We start from the raw sequence: 17,479 nt of genomic DNA on the forward strand, positions 1-17,479 counted from the left end.
AGAGCAGCTTCTAGAAAAAAAATTAAAAAGCCAGAGGAGAGCCTAAGAGAACTTTGGGACAACACAAAATGAAACAACATCCGCATAATAGGGGTGCCAGAAGGAGAGGAAACTGAGCAAGGAATAGAAAACCTGTTTGAAAAAATAATGACAGAAAACTTCCCTGATATAGGGAAGAAAAAACTCACACAAATCCAAGAAGCTCACAGAGTCCCAAACAAAATGAACCCCAAAAGACCAACACCAAGGCACATTATAATTAAACTGGCAAACACTAATGACAAAGCAAGAATCTTAAAAGCAGCCAGAGAGAGACAGAAAGTTACCTACAAAGGATCCCCCATCAGGCTAGCGACTGATTTCTCAACAGAAACACATCAGGCAAGAAGGGAATGGAATGAAATATACAAAGTCATGCAAAGGAAGGGTCTGAATCCAAGAATACTGTACCCAGCAAGGCTATCAATCAAAATTGAGGGTGAAATCAGGAGCTTCACAGACAAAAAAAGGACTACAGAAGTTTATTACCACAAAACCAGCAATGCAAGAAATGCTAAAGGGTCTGCTGTTAAAAGAAAAAATAGGAAACGAAGAAGGAACACAGGGGTAAAGAATAAAAATGGTGATAAACAAGTATCTATCAATAATAACTTTAAACGTTAATGGATTAAATGCCCCAATCAAAAGACATAGGGTAACTGAGTGGATAAGAAAACATGACCCATATATCTGCTGTCTATAGGAAACCCACCTCAGAAAAAAAGACGCACACAGACTGAGGGTGAAGGGATGGAAAAAGGTTTTTCAGGCGAATGGAAATGAACAAAAAGCTGGGTAGCAATACTTATATCTGACAAATTGGATCTCAAAGTGAAGGACATAAAAAGAGATAAGGAAGGCCACTTCAGAATATTAAAGGGAGTCATCCAACAAGAAGAAATAACTCTGGTAAATATATACGCACCCAATATAGGAGCACCCAAATACATTTTAAAACTTCTGGAGGAGATCAAGGGAGAGATTGACAGCAATACAATCACAGTAGGGGACTTTAATACCCCACTATCACCATTGGACAAATCCTCTAAACAAAAAATCAGCAAAGAAACATCAATCCTAAATGACTCACTAGATCAGAATTAATTGACATCTTCAGAACATTTCACCCCAAAGCCACAGAATATACATTCTTCTCAAGTGCACATGGGTCATTTTCAAAGATAGACCATATACTGGTCACGGGCAAATTCTCTTCAAATTTAAGAAGATAGAAATCATATCAAGCATCTTCTCAGATAACAATGGCATAAACTGGGAATCAACTACAATAACAACAATCCCAAAATATCAAACACACGGAGACTAAATAGCATGCTATTAAACAATGACTGGGTTACCAGAGAGAGCAAAGAAGAAATAAAAAACATCATGGCAACAAACGACAATGAAAACACAACAATCCAAAACCTATGGGACACAGCGAAAGCAGTCTTTAGAGGGAAGTTCATAGCTCTACAAGCCTACTGCAAAAAACAAGAAACAATGATAATAAATTACCTAACTCTACAACTCAAAGAGTTAGAAAGAGAGCAACAAGAAAAGCCCAGTGTAAGCAGAAGGAAGGAAATAACAAAGATCAGAGCAGAGATAAACGACATAAAGACCAAAAAAACAATACAAAAGATCAACAAAACCAAGAGCTGGTTCTTTGAAAGGATAAACAAGATTGGTGAACCTCTAGCCAGGCTCACCAAGAAACAAAAAGAGAGGACCCAAATGAACAAAATCAGAAATGAAAGAGGAGAAATAACAACAGACCCCACAGAAATACAAAGGACTGTTAAAAAATACTATGAACAACTCTACTCCAACAAACTAGACAACCTGGAGGAAATGGACATATTCCTAGAAAAATAAAACCTTCCAAAACTTAATCAGGAAGAATCTAAAAATCTCAATAGGCCAATAACTATGGAAGAAATTGAAGCAGTAAGCAAAAAGCTTCCAGTAAACAAAAGCTCGGGGACAGATGGCTTCACAGGGGAGTTTTACCAAACATTCAAGGAAGAACTAAAACCTATCCTCCTCAGACTACTACAAAAAATTCAACAGGAAGGAACACTTTCAAGCTCATTCTACGAAGCCAGCATCACCCTAATACCATAACCACGTAAAAACAACACAATGAAAGAGAATTACAGGCCAATATCCCTCATGAACATAGATGCCAAAATCCTCAACAAAATCCTAGCAAATCGGATCCAGTAGTACATCAGAAAGATCATACACTATGACCAAGTAGGATTTATCCCAGGGATGCAAGGATGGTAAAATATCCGCATATCAATAAACATAATACATCACATAAACAAATTGAAAGATAAAAACCACATAGTCATATCAATTGATGCAGAAAAAGCATTTGACAAAATCCAACACCCATTTTTGATAAAAACTCTCAGCAAAGTGGGAATAGAAGGATCATACCTCAACATAATAAAAGCCATATATGACAAACCCACAGCCAACATCATACTCAATGGGCAAAAACTAAAACCATTTCCCCTAAGAACAGGAACAAGGCAGGGTTGCCCATTCTCACCACTCCTGTTCGACATAGTACTGGAAGTATTAGCCATTGTGATTAGACAAGAAGAAGAAATAAAAGGCATCCAAATCGGAAATGAAGAAGTAAAACTGTCCTTATTCGCAGATGTCATGATATTGTACATAAAAACCCCTAAAGACTCCATCAAAAAAACTATTAGACTTAATAAATGAATTCGGCAATGTAGCAGGATACAAAATCAACGCTAAGAAATCTATGGCATTTCTATACACCAATAGTGAACTTACAGAAAGAGAGACTAAAAAATCAATCCCATTTACCATCACTCCAAAAAAAATTAAGATACCTAGGAATAACCCTAACTAAAGAGGTAAAAGACCTCTACTCAGAAAACTACGGGACATTGAAAAAAGAGAAAGAGGAAGACATAAACAGATGGATGAACATACCATGTTCATGGATTGGTAGAATCAACATCATTAAAACGTCCATACTACCCAAAGCAATCTATAAATTCAATGCACTTCCCATTAAAATACCAACAGCATATTTCACAGACCTAGAATGAACTCTCCAAAAATTCATCTGGAATATAAAAAAGACCCAGAATAGCTACAGCGATCCTGAGAAAGAAGAACAAAGTAGGTGGGATCTCAATACATGATATCAAGCTGTATTACAAAGCCACTGTTCTCAAAACTGCCTGGTACTGGCACAAAAACAGACATATAGATCAATGGAATAGAATAGAGAGCCCAGAAATCGGCCCGAACCAATATGCTCAATTAATATTTGACAAAGGAGGCAAGAACATACAATCGAGTCAAGACAGTCTCTTCAATAAATGGTGTTGGGAAAATTGGACAGATACATGCAAGAAAATGAAACTAGACCACCAACTTACACCATACACAAAAATAAACTCAAAATGGATACAGGACTTAAATGTAAGACGGGAAACCATAAAAATGTTAGAGGAATCCAAAGGCAACAAAATCTCAGACATATGCCAAAGCAATTTCTTCACCGATACAGCTCCTAGGGCATTGGAAACTAAAGAGAAAATGAACAAATGGTACTACATCAAAATATAAAGCTTCTGCACAGCAAAAGAAACCATCAACAAAACAACAAGAAAACCCAGTGCATGGGAGAACATATTTGCCAATGTTATCACCGATAAGGGTTTAATCTCCAACATTTATAGGGAACTCATACAACTTTACCAAAGGAAGATAAACAATCCAATCAAAAAATGGGCAAAGGACCTAAATAGACATTTTTCCAAAAAAGGACATTCAGAAAGCCAAGAGACATATGAAAACATGCTCAAAGTCACTAATCATCGGAGAGATGCAAACCAAGACAACAATGAGGTATCATCTCACACCTGTCAGAATGGCTATCATCAACAAATCAACAAACGACAAGTGCTGGAGAGGATGCGGAGAAAAGGGGACACTCATGCACTGCTGGTGGGAATGCAGACTGGTGCAGCCACTATGGAAGACAGTATGGAGTTTTCTCAAAAATTTAAAAATGGAACTCCCATTTGACCCAGTGATCCCACTTCTAGGAATATATCCCAAGAAACCAGAAACACCAATCAGAAAGGATATATGCACCCCTATGTTCATAGCAGCACAATTTACCATAGCGAAGATCTTGAAACAGCCTAAGTGCCCATCAGTAGATGAATGGATTAGAAAACTATGGTACATCTACAAGATGGAATCCTATGCTGCTGTAAAAAGGAAGGAATTCTTACCAATTGCAACATCATGGATGGAACTGGAGAGCATTATGCTAAGTGAAATAAGCTAGCCAATGAAAGAAAAATACCACATGATCTCACTCATTTATGGATAATAAGGACCATTATAAACTGATGAACAAAAACAGATACAGAGGCAGAGCAGCCTCAAACAGACTGTCAAACTACAGCCGGAAGCCTGGGGAGGGTTGGGGGGTTGGAGGGGGAGTAATAGATCAACCGAAGGACTTTTATGCATGCATATAAGCATAACCAATGGACATAAGACACTGGGGGGTGGGAGGCTGGGGGATTGTCAAGGGGGGCGGAAAGGAGACATTTGTAATACTCTTTGTAATACTTTAAGCTTTAAAAAAAAAATACTAAAACCATTTCCCCTAAGAACAGGAACAAGACAGGGATGTCTGCTTTCACCACTCTTATTCAATGTAATACTAGAAGTCCAAGCCACAGTGAACAGACAAGAAGAATAAATAAAAGGCATCCAAATTGGAAAGGAAGAAATAAAACTCTCCTTATTCACGGATGACATGATATTGTACATAGAAAACACTAAGGACTCCACCCCAAAAAATCCTACTAGACTTAATAAGTGCATTTGGCAATGTAGCAGGATACAAAATCAACACCCACTATTCGATGAATTTTTCATATACCAACTAGAGGCCTGGTGCATGAAATTCATGCACTCAGGAGGGTCCATCAGCCTGGCCTGCTCCCTCTTGCAGTCTGGGAGCCCTCAGGGGATGTCAAACTGATGGCTCCCCCCACCACTGCTGTGCTCACCAGCTGTTAGCCCGACTCAGGGCTTCTGGCTGAGTGGCGCTCCCCCTGTGGGAGTGCACTGACCACCAGGGGGCAGATCCTGCATTGAGAATCTGCCCCCTGGTGGTCAGTGTTCGTCATAGTGACTGGTCATTCCTCTGTTCGGTCAATTTGCATATTAGCCTTTTATTATATAGGATAATGAATTCTTAGAAAGAGAAACTAAACAAACAATCCCATGTACAATTGCAACAAAAAAATGAAGATACTTAGGAATAAACTTAACCATGGAGGCCAAACATCTGTTCTTAGAAAACTATAGGACGTTGAAAAAAGAGATAGAAGAAGATATAAACAAGTGGAAGAATATACCATGTTCATGAATTGGTAGAATCAACATCATTAAAATGTCCATACTATTCAAGGCAATCTACAGATTCAATGCAATCCCTATTAAAATACCAACAGCATATTTCATAGACCTAGAACAAATACTCCAAAAATTATTATGGAACCAAAAAAGACCCAGATAGCTGCAGCAATCTTGAGAAAGAAAAACAAAGTTGGAGGAATCACAATACCAGATTTCAAGTTATACTACAAAACCACCTAATCAAAACAGCCTGGTACTGGCACAAGAACAGGCACATAGATCAATGGAACAGAGCACAGAGCCCAGAAATCAACCCAAGCCATTACACTCAATTAATATGCCGGGAGCCGGTCCATCCTTGCTGTTTCAAGGGACCTGGCATATATGGCATACGGTTCTTAATATGTTTGCTCACCTTCTTGGCACTGTGTTTTAACCAAGGTCACCTCTCAGAGAAAGGTTGAATCCCCAGGTAGGGATTTTCCCCTGAAGTTAGGGAGGGAATAAAACCCCTCAACTAAGTGCCAGGCGGGTAATTAATCCCTTTAACTACGAACAATCATGCTTAAACTACATAATCTTTTCTCCCTGGAATGGAGATAAGAAACGCCCTAACCTTTGTAATAGAGATTGATAGGATTGAATCAACTGGTATACAGTTGTAACAAGACAGAAACACTCAGAACTCAGAACACAGAACTCATGAGACAGAATTCAGATCTCAGAACTTAGAACAGAATCAAGAAGACAGAATCTACACGGAGCCTAGAGACAGAAGAACTTTGCTGGAGAGAGCATGCCGGAGGATCCTGGAGAGGGACTGGCCGCAGAGCCTAGAGACAGAGCCTAGCGGGAGAACATGGCAAGGGATCCTGGACTGAACCTGACTACAGAGATTGGCAGGAGAACCTGACTGGAACCTGGACACTGAACCTGACTGGAGAGCCTGGACAGAACCTGGCTGGAGAGCCTAGCGAGGGAACATGGCCACAGAACTTCCCTGGAGATCCAAAGCAGAACCTCTCTGGAGATCGAGACCAGAACTTGGCTAGAGATCCGGGCTAGAGATCCTGGCTAGGCTGCTGATCAACTGAACGCTGTCTCCGTGTCCTTCCTTCTTCGCCGACTCCGTCCACACCTTTGGGGAACCCCTGGACCCGCTGGGGTTGGACCCCGGCATCTGGCGCCCGAAAAAGGACCCCTAGGTAAGCGCCCCGCACTCGGGACGGATCAGACTCCACCGTAGGAAGAGGGTGGATAGTCTTCGCCTACTCCGTCCACACCTTTGGGAATCCCTGGGACAGGATTCCCTTAGGTAAGCCCCCCACCCCTTGAAAACCTCCACACTCGGGACGGATAGGACTCCACCAGGGTGCTACAGACCCCCCTATAGAGGATAAATAGGGTAAGAAGGTGGATAGTACAGAACTTAGATTGAGAAGATGTGCCATACTGAGTCCAAAGAAAGAAGACTCTGTATTGATCTTTAGATTAAGAAGATGTGCCATACTGAGTCTAAAGAAAAAAGACTCTGTATTGATCTTTTAACATATATGCTTGCTAGCAGAGGAATTAAGGTTACTCCCAGTCAGACAGAACGTTTTATACAAGAAATATGTCCATGCTTTTCTGAGGAAGGAAAGGTAAATGTAATGGCATGGGAGAAGGTAGGCCCAAGGAGCCTTATCCTTAACCCCACTGCAGCCTTTCTACCCTGGGAAAGTGCAGGATTGGCAAGCTCTCCCTGGGATGATAGATCAGGACTCAGGTAATAGCGGAAAGCGCCAATCCTACTCTTAAAATGGATATAAGAGAGCATTTCAGGTTTTTCTTTTTAATGCTTGCTTTTAAAAAATAAAAAAGGGGGAATTTGCCGGGAGCCGGTCCATCCTTGCTGTTTCAAGGGACCTGGCATATATGGCATACGGTTCTTAATATGTTTGCTCACCTTCTTGGCACTGTGTTTTAACCAAGGTCACCTCTCAGAGAAAGGTTGAATCCCCAGGTAGGGATTTTCCCCTGAAGTTAGGGAGGGAATAAAACCCCTCAACTAAGTGCCAGGCGGGTAATTAATCCCTTTAACTACGAACAATCATGCTTAAACTACATAATCTTTTCTCCCTGGAATGGAGATAAGAAACGCCCTAACCTTTGTAATAGAGATTGATAGGATTGAATCAACTGGTATACAGTTGTAACAAGACAGAAACACTCAGAACTCAGAACACAGAACTCATGAGACAGAATTCAGATCTCAGAACTTAGAACAGAATCAAGAAGACAGAATCTACACGGAGCCTAGAGACAGAAGAACTTTGCTGGAGAGAGCATGCCGGAGGATCCTGGAGAGGGACTGGCCGCAGAGCCTAGAGACAGAGCCTAGCGGGAGAACATGGCAAGGGATCCTGGACTGAACCTGACTACAGAGATTGGCAGGAGAACCTGACTGGAACCTGGACACTGAACCTGACTGGAGTACCTGGACAGAACCTGGCTGGAGATCCTAAGCAGAACCTCTCTGGAGATCGAAACCAGAACTTGGCTGGAGATCCTGGCTAGGCTGCTGATCAACTGAACGCTGTCTCCGTATCATTCCTTCTTCGCCGACTCCGTCCACACCTTTGGGGACCCCTGGACCCGCTGGGGTTGGACCCCGGCATTAATATTTGACAAAGGAGGCAAGAGCATACAATGTAGTTAAGACATTCTCTTCAATAAATGGTGTTGGGAAAATTGGACAGATACATGCAAAAAAATAAAACTAGACCACCAACTTACAGCATACACAAGAATAAACTCAAAATGGATAAAAGACTTAAATGTAAGTCATGAAACCATAGAAATCCTAGAAGAAGCTGTAGGCAGCAAAATCTCAGACATCTCTCGTAGCAATATCTTTATGGATACTTCTCCTAGGGCAAAGGAAACTAAGGGGAAAATAAGCAAATGGGTCTGTTAGGTTTGATCAAATAATTTAATTGATGCCCCCTCCTGGGAACTGATCTTTAGGCCACTTCACAATGGACATTCCACTTGCTTAGACCACATTCCACTTGCTAAGACCATATCTCTCCCCTCCAGAGTTTCCCAGAATCTGGACCTGCACAGAGAATTCTCTGCCCAGAGAAAGCCCACCTAGAGTCCTTTAAAAACCTCTGACTCCCCATCTTTGGGTGCTGGCACCATTTTGGGGCTCAGCTCATCTGGTATCCAGATGACCTAATAAATTCATAATTCTTTACCCCTTTTGCCTCATGTGTTCCTCCTTTGGCAACCCTAACATTTGGTGCCAAAACCCAGGAGGGTTCCACGGGGATGGGGAGCCATCACCTCAGCTTCAGTCACCCTGAGTTTGCTACTCACAGAGCAGCAGGCAGTAGCAGCTCAACCTGGGCTTACCTCCGAATCCTACTGGTATGACTTGATTGCCGGCCTGGATTAAGCCTCCCTCTCTTATGGTCCCTCCTGAGCCAGCCAAGGATGACTAGTTTGGGAACCTCTCCTTCTCCATTGCTGACCCTCCATCCCACACTAGCCAATCTTCTCCAGGTCAGACCTCAGCAAGGCCATCCTCTGGATCTGGTTTGGAACTCCCAGACATCCTGATACTGGCCACCAAAGACTGAAGCTGCCCAGACCCTGCCAGGGCCCCACAGACTTATATCACAGGACAGAGCCTCGGGTAACGATTATGGTGGCAGGTAAGCTGATCTCAATTTTAATTGACACTGGGGCCACTTATTCTGCCCTCCCTGAATTCGCTGGACCCTTGTCCCCTCCTCAGTCTCTATTATGGGGGTTGATGGATTAGTCTCACAGACATTAGCCACCTGACTTCTGCACTGCATCTTACTAAATACCCCCATTCACTCTTTTCTCGTTCTACTTCGATGCCCCGCCAGGGCTACCATGCATCCCCTCATAAAGCCCAGTTGTCCCAAATGACATTTACCTACTTCAGTTTCACTCTCACCCCACAAAGCTGCACCATTCTTTAGACTGTAAACGCCTTATCTCCTCCATGACTGTCCCTTCCTCTAAGCAAGAAATACTCTCCTTTCTCAGGCTTGCTGGGTACTCTCGCCTCTGAGTTCCCAACTTCATCTTCTCACAAAGCTCCTCTATAAATGACATGGTGAAAAGACCCCCTCCTTGAGCCTTTAGATCGCAAGGCCAGCATTCTCACCCCTTTAATGCTCTGAAAAGTGTTCTCACCTCAGTGCCTTCTCACACCGTCGTTCCCCCCCCCCCCCCCCTTTCCCAAAGAACAACTTTCTTTACTGCAAAACTGCAAATGCTTACTTAACAGTCTGGCTACTATCTGAAGCTGAACTCATTATCACCCCTAGCATGTTATCACTAAGGAAAAATGTGGCAGTTTTAAATCCAAATGGCTGGAGGCCTGTGAACAGACTGCTGGGCCCGCTCCCTCCTCCCCCTGCCTTTTCTCCAGCTTCATATGCCTATACATAATTTTCCAAAGTCTTTGGTAGCTTACAGGCTTTGGAGCATTGCTGGGTCAAATGATAAACATCTAAATATTTCAATAACTTTTAAGTTCACCTGATTTTAGCTTTTGTTACAGAAAATCTATAAAGTAGATTTGGAACTGTTAATGTAATGTCTTGTGCATTGTTAAAGGTACATTTCTTGAAAGTGAGAACGTTCATAAATGTCAATCTAAAAAATTCTGGCTGTTTACTTTTGGTTATCATTGGAAAATAAAGCTTTCTAAGAGTTAGGAATATAATTAAACTGGAAAGAAATTGTATGGTTTGGGTAATAGATGGCATGAGGCATAGACATGCATTTTGAAGGAAAAGGAAAGTGAGTTAAAATTATAAGAATGTGCCGAAACCGGTTTGGCTCAGTGGATGGAGCGTCAGCCTGCGGACTGCAAGGTCCTGGGTTTGATTCCGGTCAAGGGCATGTACCTGGGTTGCGGGCACATCCCCAGTGGGAGATGTGCAGGAGGCAGCTGATCGATGTTTCTCTCTCATCGATGTTTCTAACTCTCTCTCTCTCTCCCTTCCTCTCTGTAAAAAATCAATAAAATATATTTTAAAAAAAATTATAAGAATGTTTGTGAAAGTTGTAAGAAGGTTCGTGAAAGTTATAGAGGGTTTGTAGAGAGAAATGTTAAAAGGAAGTTATATAAATTACACAGGCCAGTAAGCCAGAACAAGCAGAGTAAGGATACTGAGACAGTTTGCAGCCATCTAGAAAATCCTATCTTCCCTAAACCAAGGGTACTTAAGAGTAAATTATTTGACAATAAACCTATTTTTGGTATATTAAACTACAATCCTCCAAACTAATGTCTCTATCCTTCCACCAGACCATTTGTCATAATTCTTATTGTTCTAGCTTTTGCTCCAGTAATACTAAAATTTGTAAAACAGTTTGCCTCCACCAGGTTACAAGCCCTACTTGTACTCGGGAAATACCACCTCTAGATACCATTGCAACCTCCTTTTGTGCCCAGGCCTTATCATCCTTCTGACCCCCGGAGCAAGGATGATGGGCCAGGTGCAGAAACTTACCAGGGAAGAAAGCTCCAGAGGCCCAGCAAGAAGCAAAACTGGGAAAATAAAGATCTTGCCCCCAGGGTAACCTACCCTCTCCTAGCATATAACTTGGCATTTTAGACCCCTAATCTTTTCCTCCCTAAAGACAGCATCTAGGCCTCAGTTGTATTTCAGCTTCAGGCCCAGAAAAGCAGCAAAACCAGACAAGTGACACTGTGGCTGCCTCAGGACCAGCTTTTACCTCCCAAGTCACTCAACAGGACCGTTTTCGAACCTTCACCAACCAGTCTTGGGAAAATGATGATGCTGCGACCCCTGGTCCAGCCAACTACTATCAAAGTCCATTCCCCTTTGATCTCAACATCCCCCCTCAGCAGGAAGTAACTACAGAAGATATGACTTCATCCCTATTCCATAAAAAAAAAAAAAAGGCTGAAATGTTAGGTCTGATCAAATACCCTCTCCCCTGGGAAGGGACCTTTAGGTCACTTCACAATGGACATTCCACTTGCTTAGACCACATTTCATTTGCGAAGACCATTGTCTCTCCCCTCTGGAGTTTCCCAGAATCTGGACCTGCACAGAGAATTCTCTGCCCAGAAAAAGCCCACCTAGAGTCCTTTAAAAACCTCTGACTCCCCGTCGTTCAGGGCTGGCACCATTTTGGGGCTCAGGCCATCTGGTATCTAGATCACCTAATAAATTCACAATTCTTTATCCCTTTTGGCCTCATGAGTTCCTCCTTCGGTGACCCTAACAGGGACTACATCAAAATGAAAAGCTTCTGTACAGCAAAAGAAACCAGTAACAAAGTGAAAAGGAAGCCCACTGTATTGGAGAACATATTTGGCAATGATACATCTGATAAGGGGTTAATATCCAAAATATATGAAGAAGTTATACAACCTAACAAAAGGAAGACAAACAATCCAATTATAAAATCAGCAAAGGACCTAACTAGACACTTCTTCAAAGAGGATATACAGATGGCCAAGAGACATATGAAAAAATGCTCAAAATCACTGATCATCAGAGAGATGCAAATTAAAACAATGAGGTATCACCTCACACCTGTCAGATTGGCTACCATCAACAAATCAACAAATGACAAGTGCTGGCGAGGATGTGGAGAAAAGGGAACCTTAGTACACTGCTGGTGGGAATGCAGACTGGTGCAACCACTATGGAAAACAATATGTAGTTTCCTCAAAAAATTAAATATGGAACTTCCATTTGACCCAGCGATCCCACTGCTAGGAATATATCCTAAGAATCCCGAAACCACAATCAGAAAGAATGTATGCACCCCTATGTTCATAGCAGCAAAATTTACAATAGCTAAGATCTGGAAACAGCCCAAGTGCTCAACAGTAGATGAGTGGATAAAAAAAGTTGTGGTTCATTTATACCATGGAGTACTATGCAGCAGTAAAAAAGAATAATATCTTACCCTTTGAGACAGCATGGAGAGACCTGGAAAGTATTATGCTAAGTGACATATGTCAGTCAGAAAATGGTACGTATCACATGATCTCACTCATATGTGGAATCTAAGTAACAAAATAAACTGATGAATGGAGTGGATCCAGAGACATGGAAGCATGGAACAGAGTGCGGAATCTCGGAGGGAAGGCGGGGGAGGGTGAGTGGGTGGAAGGTAACCAACCAAAAACCTTCTTTGCATATATGCATAACCCATGGACACAGACAATAGAGTGCTGAAGACCTGGGGTGAAGGGAGGGGGTGGGCTGGAGGGGGTCAATGGGGGAAAAAGGAGGACATATGTAATACTTTCAACAATAAAGATTTATTTTTTTAAAAAAAGGAGACCGGCTTACCTGCCACCACAATCATTACCTGAGGCTCTGTCCTGGTGATGTAAGTCTATGGGGCCCTTTCAGGGCCTGGGTAGCTTCAGTCTTTGGTGGCCAGTCCCAGGAGGTCTGGGATCTCCAAACCAGACCCAGAGGGCGGTCTTGCTGGACTGTCTGAGGTCTGACCTGGAGGGGCCAGACTGTAGTCAGATTTCCAGTGGCTGTCCCTTCCACACCTTGGGCAGGGCCCAGGCAAAGGTCTCAGATTTGGGCAGGACCTGGCCCAGTGTCCTTCCTTGTTGCACTTGAAGCATGGGCCTGGAGGAGGCTTAGCCCCTGACTTACCCTTGGCTGGAGGACTGGCACTTCATTTGGGGTTCGTGAGAGCTGTGGCTAGGAGCTGGAAGGCCGCCTTCTGGGCCTCAGCCTTGGCCTGATCTCATCTTTGTTTTTGGATTTGGGTCTCCTCATCTCTATTATTAAAGACCTTAAAGGCCAGACTAATGAGTCTTTTTGAAGGGTTTGTGGACCTGTGTCTATTTTTTGAAGTTTATGGTGTATGTCAGGGGCTGATTGGGATATAAAATGGATGTTCAGAAGAAGGGGTCCCTCTGGGCAGGTGGAGTCTAAGGCGGTAAATTTCTATAAGGCCTCTGTGAGGAGGGACAGGAGGAGAGCTGGGTTTTCATCAGGGCCCTGAGTGATTTCATTAAGTTTGTCATAGTTGATCTCCTTATGGGCAGCCTTTTTGAGCCTGACAATGAGACAGATGATCGATCATATGGCTACAGAGCTGGCATCCTGGACAATGACCTGATAGTATCATCTCGGGTCAATTCGGGGGAACTGCGTCAGAGTCAACCCGGTTGGCCACTGTGTCTGTCTATGGAGGGCATGGGCGTGGTCTTGAGCTGCTAGCCAGGTGAGCTTCTTTTCCTTTGGGGTGAGAGAGGAGGACAGGATGACATAGATGTCGTGCCAGGTCAGGTTATAGAACTGGATCAGGTACTCAAATTCCTTAGTAAAGGTGATCAGGTCAGTGGAAAAAGCCCCAAGATGCCTCTCCATCAGTGTGAGGTTGGACATGGAAAATGGGATGTGTATCCGGACAATACCTTCACCCCAGTCACCTCTCGGAGGGGAAGGACAGGGGCTGGAGGCTGAGCTGTCTGGGAACAAAGAAGGGGGGGGCTTGGTAAGAAGGTTGAGGGGGTGGACAAAGAGGTGGGTACTGAAGGAGGAAGGAGGAACATAAGGAGTTGGGTTCAAGGACACTGGGAGGGGAATGGAGAATTGAGTAACTGGAAGGGTTGAAGGAAGGGTCTGAGGGACCTGAGGGGTCAGGGAAGGACGGATCAGAAGCCCCAAGGTGGAAAGGTCCGGTCTTAGCAAGTGGAATGTGGTCTAAGCAAAACGGAATGTCGGTTGTGAAGTGGTCTAAAGGTCAGTTGACAGGGGAAGAGGGTATTGATTCAATTATTTGATCAGACCTAACAGTGGAAGAATGCAAAGTGGATGAGGAGGGACCTCTGGGATTGGATAAAAAGTAAAATAATAGATACATACTTCTTTTACTTAAGTGGGTTTAGGGTAGTTAACAGTCAACAATTAACTCAATAACAATGAGGGGATTTGTGGTCTCTGAAGAGAGGTGCCTGTGCTTTGAGGGGTCCAGAAAAGGAAAATTACTTTGACATTCCAAAGATAGGTTACCGTAGATGCAAAAAGAAAATAGACAGGCTCAGTTAAGGTAAAGATTGAACTTTGTCAGAGAAGATACCAGTCTAGGACAAGACTACCCACCATAAACTGTTTTTTAGTTTTGTTTTGTTTTGTTTTTAATTAAATCTTTATTGTTCAGATTATTACATTTGTTCCTCTTTTTTTCCCCCCTTAACTCCCCTCCACCCAGTTCCCACCACACCCTCCGCCCTTACTCCCCACCCACAGTCCTCATTCATAGGTGCACGATTTTTGTCCAGTCTCTTCCTGCATCCCCCACACCCCTTTCCCCCCCAAGAATAGTCAGTCCATTCCCTTTCTATGCCCCTGATTCTATTATAATCACCAGTTCATACTGTTCATCAGATTATGTATTCCCTTGATTTTTAGATTCACTTGTTGATAGATGTGTATTTGTTGTTCATAATTTGTATCTTTACCTTTTTCTTCTTCCTCCTCTTCTTAAAGGATACCTTTCAGCATTTCATATAATACTGGTTTGGTAGTGATGAACTCCTTTAGCTTTTCCTTATCTGTGAAGCTCTTTATCTGACCTTCAATTCTGAATGATAGCTTTGCTGGATAAAGTAATCTTGGTTGTAGGTTCTTGGCATTCATCACTTTGAATATTTCTTGCCACTCCCTTCTGGCCTGCATAGTTTCTGTTGAGAAATCAGCTGACAGTCGTATGGGTACTCCCTTGTAGGTAACTGACTTTCTCTTGCTGCTTTTAAGAGTCTCTCTTTGTCTTTTGCTCTTGGCATTTTAATTATGATGTGTCTTGGTGTGGTCCTCTTTGGATTCCTCTTGTTTGGGGTTCTCTGCACTTCCTGGACTTGTAAGTCTATTTCTTTCACCAGGTAGGGGAAGTTTTCTGTCATTATTTCTTCAAATAGGTTTTCAATACCTTGCTCTCTCTCTTCTTCTGGCACCCCTATAATTCGGATGTTGGTACGCTTGAAGCTGTCCCAGAGGCTCCTTACACTATCTTCGTATTTTTGGATTCTTTTTTCATTTTGCTTTTCCGGTTGGATGTTTTTTGCTTCTTCGTATTTCAAATCGTTGACTTAATTCTTGCGATCCTCTGGTCTGCTGTTGGGAGTCTATATAATATTCTTTATTTAAGTCAGTGTATGCTTAATTTCTAGTTGGTCCTTTATCACAACATCAAGGGTCTCACTAGATTTCTTGAGGATCTCACTACATTTATCGGCAGTCTCACCAGTCTTTTCGAGGGCCTTACTAAATTTATTGGCGGCTTCTAGACAGTTCATGAAACACCTTAAAAGTAAAGTTTTGAACTCTATATCCAGCAGTTTGCTTTCCTCCATTTCTGTCATTTGTGTCCTATTTCTTTGTCTCCGCATTTTTTATGTTTTCTTGGTGCACCCCCTTGTGGTCTTTGTGCACAGTCTTGTTGTAGTTAAGCCTTGATTGTTGTAGGTAACACTGGGGGGGATTTGACCTCCAGGCCAATTGGCTGTGAAAATCCCTGCAATGGGAGAACTTCTGTCCTGATCTCTAGGGAGGTGCTAATCTAGCCTCTGCCTGAGGCTATCCAGCAAATGTCTGCGTGCAAGGCTGGGGCGGGGCGGGTCCCAGGAGATCAACAGGGCCGGCGGGGCTAGCAGTTATGGCTGCTCTCAGTCCTGCCTTCAGTGGCTCTGCTTCTCAGTGTCCCAGCAATTGCTGCAAGTACCTCGGAGAGAAAGCTGCCCTCGAGTTCCGACTGATGCCAGACAGTCCCGCTTCTCCTGTTTGAGTCTGGGTCCCCAGAGACTCGCCCGGAACTGGAGCTCAGAGCCTGAGACTCCCTCCCGATTGAAAAAGACAACCTCGCCCTCAGCCGCCAGCCCGCTCCGCATGCACCTCCGCACCTTAGTATTTTATTTCTGCACCGCACCTCCTCTGAGTCTCGGTATGCTTTTCTCTTTCCTTCTAGTTGTAGAATTTCCACTCAGCCAGCCTTCCTGTGGTTCTGGGTGATGTCCGTTCCGTCTTTTAGTTGTATTTTTGAAGTGGTTGTGCGAGGCAGCAATCTCTGGTGTTTACCTATGCCGCCATCTTGGTTTCTCCTGTTTTTTAGTTTTAAAAAGTTTTAATTTCAGACCATCCTTTGTGTTTATGAAACAAGAATTTTAGGGGAATATAAGCAGGCTTAGGGAGTTTTTAGAATTGGGGTCCATGGAAAAACAAAGGGCTACAGATTGGGAGAAGGTACATCTCCATAACACAAGGAAAGCAGGTGCAGGGAGCAGCAACAGTTGCATTTACATAAGACAAGGGAGCTGGAAGTAGCCAAAAAGGTCTATACTGTATCTATACTAATAAAAGGGTAATATGCTAATTAGACCAGAAGATCTTCCAGGGGACCTTCCAGATGTCCTTCCAGACAAAGCCATGGTGGCGTGTCCAAGGCAGAGGTGGTTAAGGGCAATCAGGCCAGGAGGGGAGGGAAGTTGGGGGGGATCAGGCTGGCAGGGGGGGCCTGTTGGGGGCAAGCAGGCCGGCAGGGCGGGGTCAGTTGGGGGATAGGGCCTAAACCAGCAGTTGGACATCCCCTGAGGGGTCCCAGGTTGGAGAGGGTGCAGGCTGGGCTGAGGGACACACACACCCCCACACACACGAATTTTGTGCACTGGGCCACTAGTCTCTACTAATAAAAGAGTAATATGCTAATTAGACCGGGAGACCTTCTGGACATCCTTCTGGACAAAGGCATGGTGGTGGGGCTGAGGCAGAGGTGGTTAGGGGCGATCAGGCCAGCAGGGGCGGGGGGCGGGGGAGGCCGGGGGGCAGTTGAAGGCGATCAGGCCAGCGGGGGAGAGGGGCAGTTTGGGGCAATCAGGCTGGAAGGGGTGGCATTTGGGGGCGAGCAGGCTGGCATGGGGGGGGGCAGTTGGGAGCCAGCAGGGATCGGGCCTAAACCAGCA

This window comes from Myotis daubentonii, chromosome 1 (assembly GCF_963259705.1).
Source record: "Myotis daubentonii chromosome 1, mMyoDau2.1, whole genome shotgun sequence".
Classification (NCBI taxonomy): domain Eukaryota; kingdom Metazoa; phylum Chordata; class Mammalia; order Chiroptera; family Vespertilionidae; genus Myotis; species Myotis daubentonii.